At 32.5% G+C, this 23,995-nt stretch overlaps 9 non-coding genes across 9 annotated transcripts; all 9 read right to left on the bottom strand.

Moving 5' to 3' along the window:
• Nucleotides 1-870: 870 nt before the first annotated feature.
• On the bottom strand, nt 871-941 carry TRNAG-GCC. The gene has a single exon. It is a non-coding gene; the product is annotated as a tRNA-Gly (tRNA).
• A 1,695-nt stretch (nt 942-2,636) lies between these two features.
• Nucleotides 2,637-2,707, bottom strand: TRNAG-GCC. The gene has a single exon. It is a non-coding gene; the product is annotated as a tRNA-Gly (tRNA).
• A 1,657-nt stretch (nt 2,708-4,364) lies between these two features.
• Nucleotides 4,365-4,435, bottom strand: TRNAS-GCU. Its single transcript has one exon. It is a non-coding gene; the product is annotated as a tRNA-Ser (tRNA).
• An 835-nt stretch (nt 4,436-5,270) lies between these two features.
• On the bottom strand, nt 5,271-5,341 carry TRNAG-GCC. The gene has a single exon. It is a non-coding gene; the product is annotated as a tRNA-Gly (tRNA).
• Nucleotides 5,342-8,001: 2,660 nt separating this feature from the next.
• TRNAG-GCC lies at nt 8,002-8,072 on the bottom strand. The gene has a single exon. It is a non-coding gene; the product is annotated as a tRNA-Gly (tRNA).
• A 3,347-nt stretch (nt 8,073-11,419) lies between these two features.
• TRNAG-GCC lies at nt 11,420-11,490 on the bottom strand. The gene has a single exon. It is a non-coding gene; the product is annotated as a tRNA-Gly (tRNA).
• A 2,648-nt stretch (nt 11,491-14,138) lies between these two features.
• Nucleotides 14,139-14,209, bottom strand: TRNAG-GCC. The gene has a single exon. It is a non-coding gene; the product is annotated as a tRNA-Gly (tRNA).
• Nucleotides 14,210-15,841: 1,632 nt separating this feature from the next.
• TRNAG-GCC lies at nt 15,842-15,912 on the bottom strand. Its single transcript has one exon. It is a non-coding gene; the product is annotated as a tRNA-Gly (tRNA).
• Nucleotides 15,913-17,544: 1,632 nt separating this feature from the next.
• Nucleotides 17,545-17,615, bottom strand: TRNAG-GCC. Its single transcript has one exon. It is a non-coding gene; the product is annotated as a tRNA-Gly (tRNA).
• Between the last annotated feature and the right edge of the window lie 6,380 nt (nt 17,616-23,995).

Genomic DNA, 23,995 nt, shown 5'->3' with positions numbered 1-23,995 from the left:
TGGTTCCCTAATCGAGTACGAATGGGCAGTCAGTCTCTACAGTCATTGGTTCCCTAAAAGTTGTGCGGGCTAGCTCAGTACCTGGTTAAGGCCTCTGACTATAGAGACTGACTGCCCATTCGTACTCGATTAGGGAACCAATGACTGTAGATCCAGGTCACCAACTTGCTAAGTGTCTTTTAGCAGTCAGAACCGACTACCTCCGTTCTTCCAGGCCGAGTGTCGGATGCGGGTATCTATCACATGATATACAAACCTGTGTTCGATTTCATTTGTTTGTTCATTTTGATTGAGTAAGTTTGTTTTGTGCCTAAAAAAGAATTTCAAAAGTATTCATTTATGTTATTATTCTCGCATGGCTCTTATTTTGGTGTGTATATAAAATTTCCATTATTTAATATCGTATATAGGAAAAAAATGCGTAGAACATATGTCATAAGAGATTATTAAAAAATCACTTCTACGTTTTACAAAAGTCTAAAAAGTAGTATAATAATATAAAATTGGTCATGGGTAGCTCAATTGGTCATTGAGGTGAAACTTTGGAAGAATGACCAGGGATCGAATCTTACCAGCGGTAGTGTGGGAGCAACCTCTCAAAGTGAGGGGACTGCGCACCGGTATAGCCTCTGTGGTTCATGTTCAGTTGAGTCACCATGATTTACATCTTCCTAACTGCTCTATCGGGCCGGGGTGTGAGGAGCCCTTCGGGTTTGGGTTTCAACCTTTTGTAATACCAGGACTATGTGGTCCAATGGTACCCGGGTTGGACTTACATTTAGTACGAATGGGCAATAAGTCTCTATAGTCGGAGAGTCCTTAACCAGGTACTCATCTAGCCCGCACAGCTTTTGTCGTCAATTAATTGTGTGCACCAGCCGGGAATTGAACCCGGGTTTGTACCGTGGCAGGGTACTATTCTACCACTAGACCACTGGTGCTTCTTTTTTTGAACCACTGAATTACTTATACTTCGTAGTGGCGTAGTACCAAAAGTTCTCTAAATCAATAGACTATCAAAATATTGTCAAGATGAATCTGTCCTATCAAGAAATTTTGGAGAATTACCATTGTATTATTCAAATGACAACAGATGAATGATTAACATAATCAAGTTTTACAGTAAAATATTTAAATAGATAAAATCATATTAAGCCAAAGATCAGTGACAAGTTATTATCAAAAGGTGTGACAAAAGAAAATAGAGAAGATTTTCTTATCATCAAGAGTGCAAGAAGATAAAAATGTAAAAATGAAAGAAAAAAATAAAACAGACCAAAATAAAGAAATTTTATCTTATTATACTACTTTTTAGACATTTGTAAAAAGTAGAAGTGATTTTTTAATAATCTCTTATGACATATCTTCTACGCATTTTTTTTCCTATATATGATATTAAACAATGGAAATTTTATATACACACCAAAATAAGAGCCAAGCCAGAATGATAACGTAAATGAATACTTTTGAAATTCTTTTTTAGGCACAAAACAAACGTACTTAATCAAAATGAACAAACAAATGAAATCGTACACAAGTTTGAATATCAGGCGATAGATACCCCCACCCGGCACTCGGCCTGGAAGAACAAAGGTAGTCGGTTCTGAATGCAAAAAGACAATTATCAAGTAGGTGACGGGCACCCGGGCTCTACAGTCAGTGTGTCCCTGATCAATTACGAATGGGCAATCGGTCTCTATAGTTAGAGTGTCCTTAACCAGGTACTCAGCTAGCCCGCACAACTTTTATCGTCAATTAATTGAGTGCACCAGCCGGGAGTCGTCAATTAATTAAATGCACCAGCCAGGAATTGAATCCGGGTCTGTACCGTGGCAGGGTACTATTCTACCACTAGACCACTAGTGCTTCTTTTTCTGAACCACTGAATTACTTATACTTCGTAGTGGCGTATTACCAAAAGTTCTCTAAATCAATAGACTATCAAAATTTTGTCAAGATAAACCTGTCCTATCAAGAAATTTAGGAGAATTACCATCGTATTATTCAAATGACTACAGATGAATGATCAAAATAATCAAGTTTTACAGTAAAATATTTAAATAGATAAAATCATATTAAGCCAAAGATCAGTGACAAGTTATTATCAAAAGGTGTGACAAAAGAAAAGAGAGAAGAATGTCTTATCATCAAGAGTGCAAGAAGATAAAAATGAAAAAATGAAAAAAACAAAACAGACCAAAATAAAGAAATTTTATCTTATTATACTACTTTTTAAACTTTTGTGAAAAGTAGAAGTGATATTTTAATAATCTCTTATGACATACCTTCTACGCATTTTTTCCTATATATGATATTAAATAATGGATTTTTATATACACACCAAAATAAGAGCCAAAAACGTACTCAATCAAAATGAACAAACAAATGAAATCGAACACAAGTTTGTATATCACGTGATAGATACCCCCATCCGGCCCTCGGCCTGGAAGAACGGAGGTAGTCGTTTCTCACTGCTAAAGGACACATAGCAAGTAGGTGACGGGCACCCGGTTGATCTGGCTCTACAGTTAGTGTGTCCCTGATCGAGTACGAATGAGCAATAAGTCTCTATAGTCTAAGTGTCCTTAACCAGGTACTCATCCAGCCCGCTCAGCTTTTGTCGTCAATTAATTGTGTGCACCAGCCGGGAATTGAACCCGGGTCTGTACCGTGGCAGGGTACTATTCTACCACTAGACCACTGGTGTTTCTTTTTTTGAACCACTGATACTTATACTTCGTAGTGGCGTAGTACCAAAAGTTCTCTAAATCAATAGACTATAAAAATATTGTCAAGATGAATCTGTCCTATCAAGAAATTTAGGAGAATTACCATTGTATTATTCAAATGACTACAGATGAATGATTAACATAATCAAGTTTTACAGTAAAATATTTAAGTAGATAAAATCATATTAAGCCAAAGATCAGTGACAAGTTATTATCAAAAGGTGTGACAAAAGAAAATAGAGAAGAATGTCTTATCATCAAGAGTGCAAGAAGATAAAAATGCAAAAATGAAAAAAAAAAAAAAAACAGACCAAAATAAAGAAATTTTATCTTATTATACTACTTTTTAGACTTTTGTAAAAAGTAGAAGTGATTTTTTAATAATCTCTTATGATATACCTTCTACGCATTTTTTTCCTATATATGATATTAAATAATGGAATTTTTATATACACACCAAAATAAGAGCCATGCGAGAATGATAACATAAATGAATACTTTTGAAATTCTTTTTTAGGCACAATACAAACGTACTCAATCAAAATGAACAAACAAATGAAATCGAACACAAGTTTGTATATCATGTGCTAGATACCCCCATCCGACACTCGGCCTGGAAGAACGGAGGTAGTCGGTTCTGAATGCTAAAAGACACTTAGCAAGTTGGTGACCTGGCTCTACAGTCAGTTTGTCCCTGATCAAGTACGAATGGGGATCAGTATCTATAGTCAGAGTTTACTTAACCAGGTACTCAGCTAGCCAACACAACTTTTGTCGACAATTAATTGAGTGCACCAGCCAAGAACCGAACCCGGGTCTGTATCGTGGTACGAGTACTACTCTACCACTAGACCACTGGTGTTTCTTTTTTTGAACCACTGAATTACTTATACTTCGTAGTGGCGTATTACCAAAAGTTCTCTAAATCAATAGACTATCAAAATATTGTCAAGATGAACCTGTCCTATCTAGAAATTTAGGAGAATTACCATTGTATTATTCAAATGACTACAGATGAATGATCAACATAATCAAGTTTTACAGAAAAATATTTAAATAGAAAAAATCATATTAAGCTAAAGATCAGTGACAATTTATTACCAAAAGGTGTGATAAAAGAAAATAGAGAAGAATGTCTTATCATCAAGAGTGCAAGAAGATAAAAATGCAAAAATGAAAAAAAAAAAAAAACAGACCAAAATAAAGAAATTTTATCTTATTATACTACTTTTTAGACTTTTGTAAAAAGTAGAAGTGATTTTATAATAATCTCTTATGACATACCTTCTACGCATTTTTTCCTATATATGATATTAAATAATGGATTTTTATATACACACCAAAATAAGAGCCAAAAACGTACTCAATCAAAATGAACAAACAAATGAAATCGAACACAAGTTTGTATATCATGTGATAGATACCCCCATCCGGCCCTAGGCCTGGAAGAACGGAGGTAGTCGTTTCTCACTGCTAAAGGACACATAGCAAGTAGGTGACGGGCACCCGGGTGACCTGGCTCTACAGTCAGTGTGTCCCTGATCAAGTACGAATGGGCAATAAGTCTCTATAGTCGGAGTGTCCTTAACCAGGTACTCATATAGCCCGCTCAGCTTTTGTCGTCAATTAATTGTGTGCACCAGCCAGGAATTTAACCCGGGTCTGTACCGTAGCAGGGTACTATTCTACCACTAGACCACTGGTGCTTCTTTTTTTGAACCACTGATTTACGTATACTTCGTTGTGGCGTAGTACCAAAAGTTCTCTAAATCAATAGACTATCAAAATATTGTCAAGATGAATCTGTCCTATCAAGAAATTTAGGAGAATTACCATTGTATTATTCAAATGACTACAGATTAATGATCAACATAATCAAGTTTTACAGTAAAATATTTAAATAGATAAAATCATATTAAGCTAAAGATCAGTGACAATTTATTATCAAAAGGTGTGACAAAAGAAAATAGAGAAGAATGCCTTATCATCAAGAGTGCAAGAAGATAAAAATGCAAAAATGAAAAAAAAAAAAAAAAAAAAAAAAAAACAGACCAAAATAAAGAAATTTTATCTTATTATACAACTTTTTAGACTTTTGTAAAAAGTAGAAGTGATTTTTTAATAATCTCTTATGACATATCTTCTACGCATTTTTTTCCTATATATGATATTAAATAATTGAATTTTTATATACACACCAAAATAAGAGCCATGCGAGAATGATAACATAAATGAATACTTTTGAAATTCTTTTTTAGGCACAAAACAAACGTACTCAATCAAAATGAACAAACAAATGAAATCGAACACAAGTTTGTATATCAAGCGATAGATACCCCCATCCGTCACTCGGCCTGGAAGAACAAAGGTAGTCGGTTCTGAATGTGCAAAAAGACACTTATCAAGTAGGTGACGGGCACCCGGGCTCTACAGTCAGTGTGTCCCTGATCAATTACGAATGGGCAATCGGTCTCTATAGTCAGAGTGTCCTTAACCAGGTACTCAGCTTGCCCGCAAAACTTTTGTCATCAATTAATTAAGTGCACCAGCCGGAAATCAAACCCGGGTCTGTACCGTGGCAAGGTACTATTCTACCACTAAACCACTGGTGCTTCTTTTTTTGAACCACTGAATTACTTATACTTCGTAGTGGCGTATTACGAAAAATCCTCTAAATCAATAGACTATCAAAATATTGTCAAGATAAACCTGTCCTAACAAGAAATTTAGGAGAATTACCATCGTATTATTCAAATGACTACAGATGAATGATCAAAATAATCAAGTATTACAGTAAAATATTTAAATAGATAAAATCATATTAAGCCAAAGATCAGTGACAAGTTATTATCAAAAGGTGTGACAAAAGAAAATAGAGAAGAATGTCTTATCATCAAGAGTGCAAGAAGATAAAAATGCAAAAATTAAAAAAAAAAAAAAAAAAAAAAAAAAAACAGACCAAAATAATGAAATTTTATCTTATTATACTACTTTTTAGACTTTTGTAAAAAGTAGAAGTGATTTTTTAATAATCTCTTATGACATACCTTCTACGCATTTTTTTCCTATATATGATATTAAATAATGGATTTTCATATACACACCAAAATAAGAGCCATGCGAGAATGATAACATAAATGAATACTTTTGAAATTCTTTTTTAGGCACAAAATAAATGTACTCAATCAAAATGAACAAACAAATGAAATCGAACACAAGTTTGTATATCATGTGCCCTCGGCCTGGAAGAACGGAAGTAGTCGTTTCTGACCAGGTGACCTGGCTCTACACAATCAGTGTGTCCCTGATAGAGTACGAATGGGCAATAAGTCTCTATAGTCAGAGTGTCCTTAACCAGATACTCATCTAGAACACACAGCTTTTATCGTCAATTAATTGTGTGCACCAACTGGGAGTTGAACCCGGGTCTGCACCGTGGCAGGGCACTATTCTACCACTAGACCACGGGTGCTTCTTTTTTTAAACCACTGAATTACTTATACTTCATAGTGGCGTAGTACCAAAAGTTCTCTAAATCAATAGACTATCAAAATATTGTCAAGATGAATCTGTCCTATCAAGAAATTTAGGAGAATTAGCATCGTAATATTCAAATGACTACAGATGAATGATCAAAATAATCAAGTATTACAGTAAAATATTTAAATAGATAAAATCATATTATGCCACAGATCAGTGACAAGTTATTATCAAAAGGTGTGACAAAAGAAAATAGAGAAGAATGTCTTATCATCAAGAGTGCAAGAAGATAAAAATGCAAAAATGAAAAAAAAAAAAAAAAAACGGACCAAAATAAAGAAATTTTATCTTATTATACTACTTTTTAGACTTTTATAAAAAGTAGAAGTGATTTTTTAATAATCTCTTATGACATATCTTCTACGCATTTTTTTCCTATATATGATATTAAATAATGGATTTTTATATACACACCAAAATAAGAGCCATGCGAGAATGATAACATAAATGAATACTTTTGAAATTCTTTTTTAGGCACAAAACAAACGTACTCGTTCAAAATGAACAAACAAATGAAATCGAACACAAGTTTGTATATCAGGCGATAGATACCCCCATCCGGCACTCGGCCTGGAAGAACGAAGGTAGTCGGTTCTGACTACAAAAAGACACTTATCAAGTAGGTGACGGGCACCCGGGCTCTATAATCAGTGTGTCCCTGATCGAGTACGAATGGGCAATCAGTCTCTATTATCAGAGTGTCCTTAACCAGGTTACTCAGCTAGCCCGCACAACTTTTCTCGTCAATTAATTGACTGCTATCCCGCACAACTTTTCTCGTCAATTAATTGACTGCACCAGCCGTAATTAAAAATTCAGTGCACTAGCCAGGAGTCATCAATTAATTAAATACACAAGCCAGAAATCGAACCCTGGTCTATACCATGACAGCGTACTATTCTACCACTAGACCACTGGTGCTTCTTTTTTTGAACCACTGAATTACTTTTTCTTCGTAGTGGCGTATTACCAAAAGTTCTCAAAATCAATAGACTATCAAAGTATTGTCAAGATAAACCTGTCCTATCAAGAAATTTAGGAGAATTACCATCGTATTATTCAAATGACTACAGATGTATGATCAAAATAATCGAATTTTACAGTAAAATATTTAAATAGATAAAATCATATTAAGCCAAAGATCAATGACAAGTTATTTTCAAAAGGTGTGACAAAAGAAACTAGAGAAGAATGTCTTATCGTCAAGAGTGCAAGAAGATAAAAATGCAAAAATGAAAAAAAAAAAAAAAAAAAAAAAAAAACAGACCAAAATAAAGAAATTTTATCTTATTATACTACATTTTAGACTTTTGTAAAAAGTAGAAGTGATTTTTTAATAATCTCTTATGACATATCTTCTACGCATTTTTTTCCTATATATGATATTAAATAATGGAAATTTTATATACAAACCAAAATAAGAGCCATGCGAGAATGATAACATAAATGAATACTTTTGAAATTCTTTTTTAGGCACAAAACAAACGTACTAGATAAAAATGAACAAACAAATGAAATCGAACACAAGTTTGTATATCAGGCGATAGATACCCCCATCCGGCACTCGGCCTGGAAGAACAAAGGTAGTCGGTTCTGACTGCAAAAAGACACTTATCAAGTAGGTGACGGGTACCCGGGCTCTACAGTCAGTGTGTCCCTAATCAAGTATGAATGGGCAATTTTTGTCGTCAATTAATTGAGTGCACTAGCCAGGAGTCGTCAATTAATTTAATGCACCAGTCGAGAATCGAACCCGGGTCTATACTGTGGCAGGGTACTATTCTACCACTAGACTACTGGTGCTTCTTTTTTTGAACCACTGAATTACTTATACTTCATAGTGGCGTATTACCAAAAGTTCTCTAAATCAATACACTATCAAAATATTGTCAAGATAAACATGTCCTATCAAGAAATTGTGGAGAATTACCATCGTATTAATCAAATGACTACAGATGAATGATCAACATAATCAAGTTTTACAGCAAATTATTTAAATAGATAAAATCATATTAAGCCAAAGATCAGTGACAAGTTATTATCAAAAGGTGTGACAAAAGAAAATAGAGAAGAATGTCTTATCATCAAGAGTGCAAGAAGATAAAAATGCAAAAAAAGAAAAAAAAAAACAGACCAAAATAAAGAAATTTTATCTTATTATACTACATTTTAGACTTTTGTAAAAAGTAGAAGTGATTTTTTAATAATCTCTTATGACATATCTTCTACGCATTTTTTTCCTATATATGACATTAAATAATGGAAATTTTATATACACACCAAAATAAGAGCCATGCGAGAATGATAACATAAATGAATACTTTTGAAATTCTTTTTTAGGCACAAAACAAACGTACTCAATCAAAATGAACAAACAAATGAAATCGAACACAAGTTGGTATATCATGTGATAGATACCCCCATCCGACACTCGGCCTGGAAGAACGGAGGTAGTCGGTTCTGATTGCTAAAAGACACTTAGCAAGTAGGTGAGTGTCCCTAAGTAGGTACTCAGCTAAACCGCACAACTTTTGTCATCAATTAATTGAGTGCACCAGCCAAGAATCGAACCCAGGTCTATATCGTGGGACGGGTACTATTCTACCACTAGACCACTGGTGCTTCTTTTTTTGAACCACTGAATTACTTATTCTTCGTAGTGGCGTATTACCAAAAGTTCTCAAAATCAATAGACTATCAAAGTATTGTCAAGATAAACCTGTCCTATCAAGAAATTTAGGAGAATTACCATCGTATTATTCAAATGACTACAGATGTATGATCAAAATAATCGAATTTTACAGTAAAATATTTAAATAGATAAAATCATATTAAGCCAAAGATCAATGACAAGTTATTTTCAAAAGGTGTGACAAAAGAAAATAGAGAAGAATGTCTTATCGTCAAGAGTGCAAGAAGATAAAAATGCAAAAATGAAAAAAAAAAAAAAAAAAAAAAAAAAACAGACCAAAATAAAGAAATTTTATCTTATTATACTACATTTTAGACTTTTGTAAAAAGTAGAAGTGATTTTTTAATAATCTCTTATGACATATCTTCTACGCATTTTTTTCCTATATATGATATTAAATAATGGAAATTTTATATACAAACCAAAATAAGAGCCATGCGAGAATGATAACATAAATGAATACTTTTGAAATTCTTTTTTAGGCACAAAACAAACGTACTAGATAAAAATGAACAAACAAATGAAATCGAACACAAGTTTGTATATCAGGCGATAGATACCCCCATCCGGCACTCGGCCTGGAAGAACAAAGGTAGTCGGAACAAAGGTAGTCGGTTCTGACTGCAAAAAGACACTTATCAAGTAGGTGACGGGTACCCGGGCTCTACAGTCAGTGTGTCCCTAATCAAGTATGAATGGGCAATTTTTGTCGTCAATTACTTGAGTGCACTAGCCAGGAGTCGTCAATTAATTTAATGCACCAGTCAAGAATCGAACCCGGGTCTATACTGTGGCAGGGTACTATTCTACCACTACACTACTGGTGCTTCTTTTTTTGAACCACTGAATTACTTATACTTCATAGTGGCGTATTACCAAAAGTTCTCTAAATCAATACACTATCAAAATATTGTCAAGATAAACATGTCCTATCAAGAAATTGTGGAGAATTACCATCGTATTAATCAAATGACTACAGATGAATGATCAACATAATCAAGTTTTACAGCAAATTATTTAAATAGATAAAATCATATTAAGCCAAAGATCAGTGACAAGTTATTATCAAAAGGTGTGACAAAAGAAAATAGAGAAGAATGTCTTATCATCAAGAGTGCAAGAAGATAAAAATGCAAAAAAAGAAAAAAAAAAAACAGACCAAAATAAAGAAATTTTATCTTATTATACTACATTTTAGACTTTTGTAAAAAGTAGAAGTGATTTTTTAATAATCTCTTATGACATATCTTCTACGCATTTTTTTCCTATATATGACATTAAATAATGGAAATTTTATATACACACCAAAATAAGAGCCATGCGAGAATGATAACATAAATGAATACTTTTGAAATTCTTTTTTAGGCACAAAACAAACGTACTCAATCAAAATGAACAAACAAATGAAATCGAACACAAGTTTGTATATCATGTGATAGATACCCCCATCCGACACTCGGCCTGGAAGAACGGAGGTAGTCGGTTCTGATTGCTAAAAGACACTTAGCAAGTAGGTGAGTGTCCCTAAGTAGGTACTCAGCTAAACCGCACAACTTTTGTCATCAATTAATTGAGTGCACCAGCCAAGAATCGAACCCAGGTCTATATCGTGGGACGGGTACTATTCTACCACTAGACCACTGGTGCTTCTTTTTTTGAACCACTGAATTACTTATTCTTCGTAGTGGCGTATTACCAAAAGTTCTCAAAATCAATAGACTATCAAAGTATTGTCAAGATAAACCTGTCCTATCAAGAAATTTAGGAGAATTACCATCGTATTATTCAAATGACTACAGATGAATGATCAAAATAATCGAATTTTACAGTAAAATATTTAAATAGATAAAATCATATTAAGCCAAAGATCAATGACAAGTTATTTTCAAAAGGTGTGACAAAAGAAAATAGAGAAGAATGTCTTATCGTCAAGAGTGCAAGAAGATAAAAATGCAAAAATGAAAAAAAAAAAAAAAAAAAAAAAAAAACAGACCAAAATAAAGAAATTTTATCTTATTATACTACATTTTAGACTTTTGTAAAAAGTAGAAGTGATTTTTTAATAATCTCTTATGACATATCTTCTACGCATTTTTTTCCTATATATGATATTAAATAATGGAAATTTTATATACAAACCAAAATAAGAGCCATGCGAGAATGATAACATAAATGAATACTTTTGAAATTCTTTTTTAGGCACAAAACAAACGTACTAGATAAAAATGAACAAACAAATGAAATCGAACACAAGTTTGTATATCAGGCGATAGATACCCCCATCAGGCACTCGGCCTGGAAGAACAAAGGTAGTCGGTTCTGACTGCAAAAAGACACTTATCAAGTAGGTGACGGGTACCCGGGCTCTACAGTCAGTGTGTCCCTAATCAAGTATGAATGGGCAATTTTTGTCGTCAATTAATTGAGTGCACTAGCCAGGAGTCGTCAATTAATTTAATGCACCAGTCGAGAATCGAACCCGGGTCTATACTGTGGCAGGGTACTATTCTACCACTAGACTACTGGTGCTTCTTTTTTTGAACCACTGAATTACTTATACTTCATAGTGGCGTATTACCAAAAGTTCTCTAAATCAATACACTATCAAAATATTGTCAAGATAAACATGTCCTATCAAGAAATTGTGGAGAATTACCATCGTATTAATCAAATGACTACAGATGAATGATCAACATAATCAAGTTTTACAGCAAATTATTTAAATAGATAAAATCATATTAAGCCAAAGATCAGTGACAAGTTATTATCAAAAGGTGTGACAAAAGAAAATAGAGAAGAATGTCTTATCATCAAGAGTGCAAGAAGATAAAAATGCAAAAAAAGAAAAAAAAAAACAGACCAAAATAAAGAAATTTTATCTTATTATACTACATTTTAGACTTTTGTAAAAAGTAGAAGTGATTTTTTAATAATCTCTTATGACATATCTTCTACGCATTTTTTTCCTATATATGACATTAAATAATGGAAATTTTATATACACACCAAAATAAGAGCCATGCGAGAATGATAACATAAATGAATACTTTTGAAATTCTTTTTTAGGCACAAAACAAACGTACTCAATCAAAATGAACAAACAAATGAAATCGAACACAAGTTTGTATATCATGTGATAGATACCCCCATCCGACACTCGGCCTGGAAGAACGGAGGTAGTCGGTTCTGATTGCTAAAAGACACTTAGCAAGTAGGTGAGTGTCCCTAAGTAGGTACTCAGCTAAACCGCACAACTTTTGTCATCAATTAATTGAGTGCACCAGCCAAGAATCGAACCCAGGTCTATATCGTGGGACGGGTACTATTCTACCACTAGACCACTGGTGCTTCTTTTTTTGAACCACTGAATTACTTATACTTCGTAGTGGCGTATTACCAAAAGTTCACTAAATCAATAGACTATCAAAATATTGTCAAGATGAACCTGTCCTATCTAGAAATTTAGGAGAATTACCATTGTATTATTCAAATGACTACAGATGAATGATCAACATAATCAAGTTTTATAGTAAAATATTTAAATAGATAAAATCATATTAAGCCAAAGATCAGTGACAAGTTATTATCAAAAGGTTTGAAAAAAGAAAATAGAGAAGAATGTCTTATCTTCAAGAGTGCAAGAAGATAAAAATGCAAAAATTAAAAAAAAAAAAAAAAAAAAAAAAAAAAAAAAAAAAAAAAAAAAAACAGACCAAAATAAAGAAATTTTATCTTATTATACTACTTTTTAGACTTTTGTAAAAAATAGAAGTGATTTTTTAATAATCTCTTATGACATATCTTCTACGCATTTTTTTCCTATATATGATATTAAATAATGGATTTTTATATACACACCAAAATAAGAGCCATGCGAGAATGATAACATAAATGAATACTTTTGAAATTCTTTTTTAGGCACAAAACAAACGTACTCGTTCAAAATGAACAAACAAATGAAATCGAACACAAGTTTGTATATCAGGCGATAGATACCCCCATCCGGCACTCGGCCTGGAAGAACGAAGGTAGTCGGTTCTGACTACAAAAAGACACTTATCAAGTAGGTGACGGGCACCCGGGCTCTATAATCAGTGTGTCCCTGATCGAGTACGAATGGGCAATCAGTCTCTATTGTCAGAGTGTCCTTAACCAGGTTACTCAGCTAGCCCGCACAACTTTTCTCGTCAATTAATTGACTGCTATCCCGCACAACTTTTCTCGTCAATTAATTGACTGCACCAGCCGTAATTAAAAATTCAGTGCACTAGCCAGGAGTCATCAATTAATTAAATACACAAGCCAGAAATCGAACCCTGGTCTATACCATGACAGGGTACTATTCTACCACTAGACCACTGGTGCTTCTTTTTTTGAACCACTGAATTACTTATTCTTCGTAGTGGCGTATTACCAAAAGTTCTCAAAATCAATAGACTATCAAAGTATTGTCAAGATAAACCTGTCCTATCAAGAAATTTAGGAGAATTACCATCGTATTATTCAAATGACTACAGATGTATGATCAAAATAATCGAATTTTACAGTAAAATATTTAAATAGATAAAATCATATTAAGCCAAAGATCAATGACAAGTTATTTTCAAAAGGTGTGACAAAAGAAAATAGAGAAGAATGTCTTATCGTCAAGAGTGCAAGAAGATAAAAATGCAAAAATGAAAAAAAAAAAAAAAAAAAAAAAAAAAACAGACCAAAATAAAGAAATTTTATCTTATTATACTACATTTTAGACTTTTGTAAAAAGTAGAAGTGATTTTTTAATAATCTCTTATGACATATCTTCTACGCATTTTTTTCCTATATATGATATTAAATAATGGAAATTTTATATACAAACCAAAATAAGAGCCATGCGAGAATGATAACATAAATGAATACTTTTGAAATTCTTTTTTAGGCACAAAACAAACGTACTAGATAAAAATGAACAAACAAATGAAATCGAACACAAGTTTGTATATCAGGCGATAGATACCCCCATCCGGCACTCGGCCTGGAAGAACAAAGGTAGTCGGTTCTGACTGCAAAAAGACACTTATCAAGTAGGTGACGGGTACCCGGGCTCTACAGTCAGTGTGTCCCTAATCAAGTATGAATGGGCAATTTTTGTCGTCAATTAATTGAGTGCACTAGCCAGGAGTCGTCAATTAATTTAATGCACCAGTCGAGAATCGAACCCGGGTCTATACTGTGGCAGGGTACTATTCTACCACTAGACTACTGGTGCTTCTTTTTTTGAACCACTGAATTACTTATACTTCATAGTGGCGTATTACCAAAAGTTCTCTAAATCAATACACTATCAAAATATTGTCAAGATAAACATGTCCTATCAAGAAATTGTGGAGAATTACCATCGTATTAATCAAATGACTACAGATGAATGATCAACATAATCAAGTTATACAGCAAATTATTTAAATAGATAAAATCATATTAAGCCAAAGATCAGTGACAAGTTATTATCAAAAGGTGTGACAAAAGAAAATAGAGAAGAATGTCTTATCATCAAGAGTGCAAGAAGATAAAAATGCAAAAAAAAGAAAAAAAAAACAGACCAAAATAAAGAAATTTTATCTTATTATACTACATTTTAGACTTTTGTAAAAAGTAGAAGTGATTTTTTAATAATCTCTTATGACATATCTTCTACGCATTTTTTTCCTATATATGACATTAAATAATGGAAATTTTATATACACACCAAAATAAGAGCCATGCGAGAATGATAACATAAATGAATACTTTTGAAATTCTTTTTTAGGCACAAAACAAACGTACTCAATCAAAATGAACAAACAAATGAAATCGAACACAAGTTTGTATATCATGTGATAGATACCCCCATCCGACACTCGGCCTGGAAGAACGGAGGTAGTCGGTTCTGATTGCTAAAAGACACTTAGCAAGTAGGTGAGTGTCCCTAAGTAGGTACTCAGCTAAACCGCACAACTTTTGTCATCAATTAATTGAGTGCACCAGCCAAGAATCGAACCCAGGTCTATATCGTGGGACGGGTACTATTCTACCACTAGACCACTGGTGCTTCTTTTTTTGAACCACTGAATTACTTATTCTTCGTAGTGGCGTATTACCAAAAGTTCTCAAAATCAATAGACTATCAAAGTATTGTCAAGATAAACCTGTCCTATCAAGAAATTTAGGAGAATTACCATCGTATTATTCAAATGACTACAGATGTGTGATCAAAATAATCGAATTTTACAGTAAAATATTTAAATAGATAAAATCATATTAAGCCAAAGATCAATGACAAGTTATTTTCAAAAGGTGTGACAAAAGAAAATAGAGAAGAATGTCTTATCGTCAAGAGTGCAAGAAGATAAAAATGCAAAAATGAAAAAAAAAAAAAAAAAAAAAAAAAAAAACAGACCAAAATAAAGAAATTTTATCTTATTATACTACATTTTAGACTTTTGTAAAAAGTAGAAGTGATTTTTTAATAATCTCTTATGACATATCTTCTACGCATTTTTTTCCTATATATGATATTAAATAATGGAAATTTTATATACAAACCAAAATAAGAGCCATGCGAGAATGATAACATAAATGAATACTTTTGAAATTCTTTTTTAGGCACAAAACAAACGTACTAGATAAAAATGAACAAACAAATGAAATCGAACACAAGTTTGTATATCAGGCGATAGATACCCCCATCCGGCACTCGGCCTGGAAGAACAAAGGTAGTCGGTTCTGACTGCAAAAAGACACTTATCAAGTAGGTGACGGGTACCCGGGCTCTACAGTCAGTGTGTCCCTAATCAAGTATGAATGGGCAATTTTTGTCGTCAATTACTTGAGTGCACTAGCCAGGAGTCGTCAATTAATTTAATGCACCAGTCGAGAATCGAACCCGGGTCTATACTGTGGCAGGGTACTATTCTACCACTAGACTACTGGTGCTTCTTTTTTTGAACCACTGAATTACTTATACTTCATAGTGGCGTATTACCAAAAGTTCTCTAAATCAATACACTATCAAAATATTGTCAAGATAAACATGTCCTATCAAGAAATTGTGGAGAATTACCATCGTATTAATCAAATGACTACAGATGAATGATCAACATAATCAAGTTTTACAGCAAATTATTTAAATAGATAAAATCATATTAAGCCAAAGATCAGTGACAAGTTATTATCAAAAGGTGTGACAAAAGAAAATAGAGAAGAATGTCTTATCATCAAGAGTGCAAGAAGATAAAAATGCAAAAAAAGAAAAAAAAAAAACAGACCAAAATAAAGAAATTTTATCTTATTATACTACATTTTAGACTTTTGTAAAAAGTAGAAGTGATTTTTTAATAATCTCTTATGACATATCTTCTACGCATTTTTTTCCTATATATGACATTAAATAATGGAAATTTTATATACACACCAAAATAAGAGCCATGCGAGAATGATAACATAAATGAATACTTTTGAAATTCTTTTTTAGGCACAAAACAAACGTACTCAATCAAAATGAACAAACAAATGAAATCGAACACAAGTTTGTATATCATGTGATAGATACCCCCATCCGACACTCGGCCTGGAAGAACGGAGGTAGTCGGTTCTGATTGCTAAAAGACACTTAGCAAGTAGGTGAGTGTCCCTAAGTAGGTACTCAGCTAAACCGCACAACTTTTGTCATCAATTAATTGAGTGCACCAGCCAAGAATCGAACCCAGGTCTATATCGTGGGACGGGTACTATTCTACCACTAGACCACTGGTGCTTCTTTTTTTGAACCACTGAATTACTTATTCTTCGTAGTGGCGTATTACCAAAAGTTCTCAAAATCAATAGACTATCAAAGTATTGTCAAGATAAACCTGTCCTATCAAGAAATTTAGGAGAATTACCATCGTATTATTCAAATGACTACAGATGAATGATCAAAATAATCGAATTTTACAGTAAAATATTTAAATAGATAAAATCATATTAAGCCAAAGATCAATGACAAGTTATTTTCAAAAGGTGTGACAAAAGAAAATAGAGAAGAATGTCTTATCGTCAAGAGTGCAAGAAGATAAAAATGCAAAAATGAAAAAAAAAAAAAAAAAAAAAAAAAAAACAGACCAAAATAAAGAAATTTTATCTTATTATACTACATTTTAGACTTTTGTAAAAAGTAGAAGTGATTTTTTAATAATCTCTTATGACATATCTTCTACGCATTTTTTTCCTATATATGATATTAAATAATGGAAATTTTATATACAAACCAAAATAAGAGCCATGCGAGAATGATAACATAAATGAATACTTTTGAAATTCTTTTTTAGGCACAAAACAAACGTACTAGATAAAAATGAACAAACAAATGAAATCGAACACAAGTTTGTATATCAGGCGATAGATACCCCCATCCGGCACTCGGCCTGGAAGAACAAAGGTAGTCGGTTCTGACTGCAAAAAGACACTTATCAAGTAGGTGACGGGTACCCGGGCTCTACAGTCAGTGTGTCCCTAATCAAGTATGAATGGGCAATTTTTGTCGTCAATTAATTGAGTGCACTAGCCAGGAGTCGTCAATTAATTTAATGCACCAGTCGAGAATCGAACCCGGGTCTATACTGTGGCAGGGTACTATTCTACCACTAGACTACTGGTGCTTCTTTTTTTGAACCACTGAATTACTTATACTTCATAGTGGCGTATTACCAAAAGTTCTCTAAATCAATACACTATCAAAATATTGTCAAGATAAACATGTCCTATCAAGAAATTGTGGAGAATTACCATCGTATTAATCAAATGACTACAGATGAATGATCAACATAATCAAGTTTTACAGCAAATTATTTAAATAGATAAAATCATATTAAGCCAAAGATCAGTGACAAGTTATTATCAAAAGGTGTGACAAAAGAAAATAGAGAAGAATGTCTTATCATCAAGAGTGCAAGAAGATAAAAATGCAAAAAAAGAAAAAAAAAAACAGACCAAAATAAAGAAATTTTATCTTATTATACTACATTTTAGACTTTTGTAAAAAGTAGAAGTGATTTTTTAATAATCTCTTATGACATATCTTCTACGCATTTTTTTCCTATATATGACATTAAATAATGGAAATTTTATATACACACCAAAATAAGAGCCATGCGAGAATGATAACATAAATGAATACTTTTGAAATTCTTTTTTAGGCACAAAACAAACGTACTCAATCAAAATGAACAAACAAATGAAATCGAACACAAGTTTGTATATCATGTGATAGATACCCCCATCCGACACTCGGCCTGGAAGAACGGAGGTAGTCGGTTCTGATTGCTAAAAGACACTTAGCAAGTAGGTGAGTGTCCCTAAGTAGGTACTCAGCTAAACCGCACAACTTTTGTCATCAATTAATTGAGTGCACCAGCCAAGAATCGAACCCAGGTCTATATCGTGGGACGGGTACTATTCTACCACTAGACCACTGGTGCTTCTTTTTTTGAACCACTGAATTACTTATACTTCGTAGTGGCGTATTACCAAAAGTTCACTAAATCAATAGACTATCAAAATATTGTCAAGATGAACCTGTCCTATCTAGAAATTTAGGAGAATTACCATTGTATTATTCAAATGACTACAGATGAATGATCAACATAATCAAGTTTTATAGTAAAATATTTAAATAGATAAAATCATATTAAGCCAAAGATCAGTGACAAGTTATTATCAAAAGGTTTGAAAAAAGAAAATAGAGAAGAATGTCTTATCTTCAAGAGTGCAAGAAGATAAAAATGCAAAAATTAAAAAAAAAAAAAAAAAAAAAAAAACAGACCAAAATAAAGAAATTTTATCTTATTATACAACTTTTTAGACTTTTGTAAAAAGTAGAAGTGATTTTTTAATAATCTCTTATGACATACCTTCTACGCATTTTGTTCCTATATATGATATTAAATAATTGAATTTTTATATACACACCAAAATAAGAGCCATGCGAGAATGATAACATAAATGAATACTTTTGAAATTCTTTTTTAGGCACAAAACAAACGTACTCAATCAAAATGTACAAAAAAATGAAATTGAACACAAGTTTGTATATCATGCGATAGATACCCCCATCCGGCACTCAGCCTGGAAGAACGAAAGTAGTCAGTTCTGACTGCTAAAAGACACCCGGGCTCTACAGTCAATTTGTCCCTGATCAAGTATGAATGGGCAATCAGTCTCTATTGTTAGAGTGTCGTTTATCAGCAAGCCCGCACAACTTTTTTGTCGTCAATTAATTAAATGCACCTCCAGGGAATCGAACCCGGGTCTGTACCGTGGCAGGGTACTATTCTACCACTAGACCACTGGTGCTTCTTTTTTTGAACCACTGAATTACTTATACTTCGTAGTGGCGTATTACCAAAAGTTCTCAAAATCAATACACTATCAAAATATTGTCAAGATAAACATGTCCTATCAAGAAATTGAGGAGAATTACCATCGTATTAATCAAATGACTACAGATGAATGATCAACATAATCAAGTTTTACAGTAAAATATTTAAATAGATAAAATCATATTAAGCCAAAGATCAGTGACAAGTTATTATCAAAAGGTGTGACAAAAGAAAATAGAGAAGAATGTCTTATCATCAAGAGTGCAAGAAGATAAAAATGCAAAAATGAAAAAAAAAAAAAAAAAAAAAAAAAAAAAAAAAAAAAAACAGACCAAAATAGAGAAATTTTATCTTATTATACTACTTTTTTGACTTTTGTAAAAAGTAGAAGTGATTTTTTAATAATCTCTTATGACATCTCTTCTACGCATTTTTTTCCAATATATGATATTAAATAAAGGAATTTTTATATACACACCAAAATAAGAACCAAGCGAGAATGATAACATAAATGAATACTTTTGAAATTCTTTTTAAGGCACAAAATAAATGTACTCAATCAAAAAGAACAAACAAATGAAATCGAACACAAGTTCATATATAATGCAAAAGATACCCCCATTCGGCATGGAAAAACAGATGTAGTCGGTTCTGACTACTAAATTATAGTTAGCAATAGTTAGTGTGTCCCCGATCAAGTACGAATGGGCGACCAGTCTATGACTCGGACTGTCTTTATCCAGGTACTCAGTTAGCCCGCACAACTTTTGTTGTCAATAAATGGAGTGCACTAGTCGAGAATTGATCCCGGGTCTGTACCGTGGCAACGTACTATTCCACCACTAGACCACTGCTGCTTCTTTTTTTGAACCACTGAATTACTTATGCTTCGTATTGGTGTATTACACAAAGTTCTCTAAATCAATAGACTATCAAAATATTGTCAAGATGAACCTGTCCTATCAAGAAATTTAGGAGAATTACCATTGTATTATTCAAATGATTACTGATGAATGATCAATATAATCAAGTTTTACGGTAAAATATTTAAATAGATAAAATCAAATTAAGCCAAAGATCAGTGACAAGTTAAAATCATATGGTGTGACAGAAGATAATAGAGAAGAATGTCTTATCAACAAGAGTGCAAGAAGTTAAAAATGCAAAAAAACAAAAACAAAAACAAAAAAAAAAACAAAAAAAAAACAAAAAAACAAAAAAACAAAAAAACAAAAAAAAAACAAAAAAAAAACCAAAAAAACAAAAAAAACAAAAAACAAAAAACAAAAAACATACCAAAATAAAGAAATTTTATCTTATTATACTACTTTTTAGACTTTTGTAAAAAGTTAAAGTGATTTTTTAATAATCTCTTAAGACATATCTTCTACGGATTTTTTTTCCTATATATGATATTAAATAATGATATTTTTATATACACACCAAAATAAGAGCCATGTGAGAATGATAACATAAATGAATACTTTTGAAATTCTTTTTTAGGCACAAAACAAATGTACCCAATTAACATGAAATCGAACACAAATTCGTATATCATGCGATAGATACCCCCATCCGGCACTTGGCCAGGAAGAACGGAGGTAGTTAGTTCTGACTACTAATAACATAGTTAGCACGAGGCTCCTTCACAAGGGTCAACCGTGACGAGTACCCGGGTAACCAAGCTCTGTAGTTGAAGTGTCCCTCACCAAGTACTCAGCTAGCCCGCACAACTTTTATTTCACTTAATTGAGTACACTAGCCGTGAATCGAATCCGAGTCTATACCGTGGCAAGGTACTATTCTACCACTAGACCACTGGTGCTTCTTGTTCTGAACCACTGAATTACTTATACTTCCTAGTGGCGTATTACCAAAAGTTCTATAAATAAATAGACTATCAAAATATTGTCAAGATGAACCTGTCCTATCAAGAAATTTTGGAGAATTACCATTGTATTATTCAAATGACTACTGATGAATGATAACCATAATGAAGTTTTACGGTAAAATATTTAAATAGATAAAATCATATTAAGCCAAAGATCAGTGACAAGTTATTATCAAAAGGTGTGACAAAAGAAAATAGAGAAGAATGTCTTATCATCAAGATGCAAGAAGATAAAAATGCAAAATGGAAAGAAAAAAAAAACATACCAAAATAAAGAAATTTTATCTTATTGTACTACTTTTTAGACTTTTGTAAAAAGTAGAAGTGATTTTTTAATAATCTCTTAAGACATATCTTATACGCATTTTTTTTCCTATATATGATATTAAATAATGGAATTTTTATATACACACCAAAATAAGAGCCATGCGAGAATGATAATGAATACTTTTGAAATTATTTTTTAGGCACAAAACAAATGAACTCAATCAAAATGAAATCGAACACAAGTTCCGGTACTCGGCCTGGAAAAACGTAGGTAGTTAGTTCTGACTACTAATATATAGTTAGCAAGGGGCCCCTTCACAAGGGTCAACGGTGACGAGCACTCGAGCAACCAAGCTCTGTAGTAAAAGTGTTCCTAACCAAGTACTCAGCTAGCCTAAACATCTTTTATCGTCACTTAATTAAGTGCACCAGTCAAGAATTGAACTCGACTCTATACCGTGGCAAGGTACTATTCTACCACTAAACCAATGGTACTTCTCGTTTTGAACCATTGAATTACTTATACTTCATAGTTGCGTATTACCAAAAGTTCTCTAAATCAATAGACTATCAAAATATTGTCAAGATGAACATGTTCTATCAAGAAATTTAGGAGAATTACCATTGTATTATTCAAATGACTACTGATGAATGATCAATATAATCATGTTTTATGATAAAATATTTCAATAGATAAAATCAAATTAAGCCAAAGATCAGTGACAAGTTATTATCAAATGGTGTGACAAAAGAAAATAGAGAAGAATGTCTTATCATCAAGATGCAAGAAGATAAAAATGCAAAATGGAAAGAAAAAAAAAAAACTTACCAAAATAAATAAATTTTATCTTATTGTACTACTTTTTAGACTTTTGTAAAAAGTATAACTGATTTTTTTAATAATCTCTTAAGACATATCATCTACGCATTTTTTTTCCTATATATGATATTAAATAATGGAATTTTTATATACACACCAAAATAAGAGCCATGTGAGAATGATAACATAAATGAATACTTTTGAAATTCTTTTTTTGGAACAAAACAAAAGAAATCGAGCACAAGTTCGTATATCATGTGATAGATACCCCCATCCAGCACTCAGCCTGGAAGAACGAAGGTAGTTAGTTCTTACTACTAATACATAGTTAGCAAGAGGCCCCTTCACAAGGGTCAACGGTGACGAGCACCAGAGCAACAAAGCTCTGTTGTCGAAGTGTCCCTAACCAAGTACTAGTGACGGTGACAAGCACCAAAGCAACCAAGCTCCGTAGTCGAAGTGTCCCTAACCAAGTACTCAACTAGCCCACACAACTTTTTTCGTCACTTAAATTGAGTGCACCTATCGGGAATCAAACTCGAGTCTGTACCGTGGCAGGGTACTATTCTACCACTAGACAGCTGGTGCTTCTTGTTTTAAGCCACTGAATTACTTATACATCATAGTGGCGTATTACCAAAAGTTCTCTAAATCAATAGACTATTGAAATATTGTCAAGATGAACATGTCCTATCAAGAAATTTTGGAGAATTTCCATTGTATTATTCAAATGACTATTGATGAATGATAACCATAATCAAGTTTTACGGTAATATATTTAAATAGATAAAATAATATTAAGCCAAAGATCAGTGACAAGTTATTATCAAAAGGTGTGACAAAAGAAAATAGAGAAGAATGTCTTATCATCAAGAGTGCAAGAAGATAAAAATGCAAAAAAGAATGAAGAAAAAAAAAACATACCAAAATAAATAAATTTTATCTTATTGTACTACTTTTTAGACTTTTGTAAAAAGTAGAAATGATTTTTTATTAATCTCGTAAGACATATTTTACGCATTTTTTTTCATTTATATACACACCAAAATAAGAGCCGTGCGAGAATGATAACATAAATGAATACTTTTGAAATTCTTTTTTAGGCACAAAACAAATGTACTCAATCAAAATGAAATCGAACACAAGTCCGTGCACTCTACCTGGAAGAACGGAAGTTGTCGGTTTTGACTGCTAATAGATAATTAGCATGGAGCCCCTTCACAAGGGTCAACGATGACAAGCACCCATGCATGCAACAAAACTAGCCTGTACAACTTTTATCGTGACTTAAATTAATTACACCAACCAAGAATTGAACCTAAGTCTATATCGTGGCAGGGTACTATTCTACCACTAAACCACTGGTGCTTGTTGTTTTGAACCACTGAATTACTTATACTTCATAATGGCGTATTACCAAAATTTCTCTAAATCAATAGACTATCAAAATATTGTCAAGATAAGCCTGTCCTATCAAGAAATTTAGGAGAATTGTCATTGTATTATTCGAATGACTACAGATGAATGATCAACATAATCAAGTTTTACAGTAAAATATTTAAATAGATAAAATCATATTAAGCCAAAGATCAGTGACAAGTTATTATCAAAAGGTGTGACAAAAGAAAATAGAGAAGAATGTCTTATCATCAAGAGTGCAAGAAGATAAAAATGCAAAAATGA

Source organism: Ipomoea nil, unplaced genomic scaffold (assembly GCF_001879475.1).
Source record: "Ipomoea nil cultivar Tokyo-kokei standard unplaced genomic scaffold, Asagao_1.1 scaffold3400, whole genome shotgun sequence".
In the NCBI taxonomy this organism is placed as follows: domain Eukaryota; kingdom Viridiplantae; phylum Streptophyta; class Magnoliopsida; order Solanales; family Convolvulaceae; genus Ipomoea; species Ipomoea nil.
This window is presented reverse-complemented; position numbering and strand designations above follow the sequence as displayed.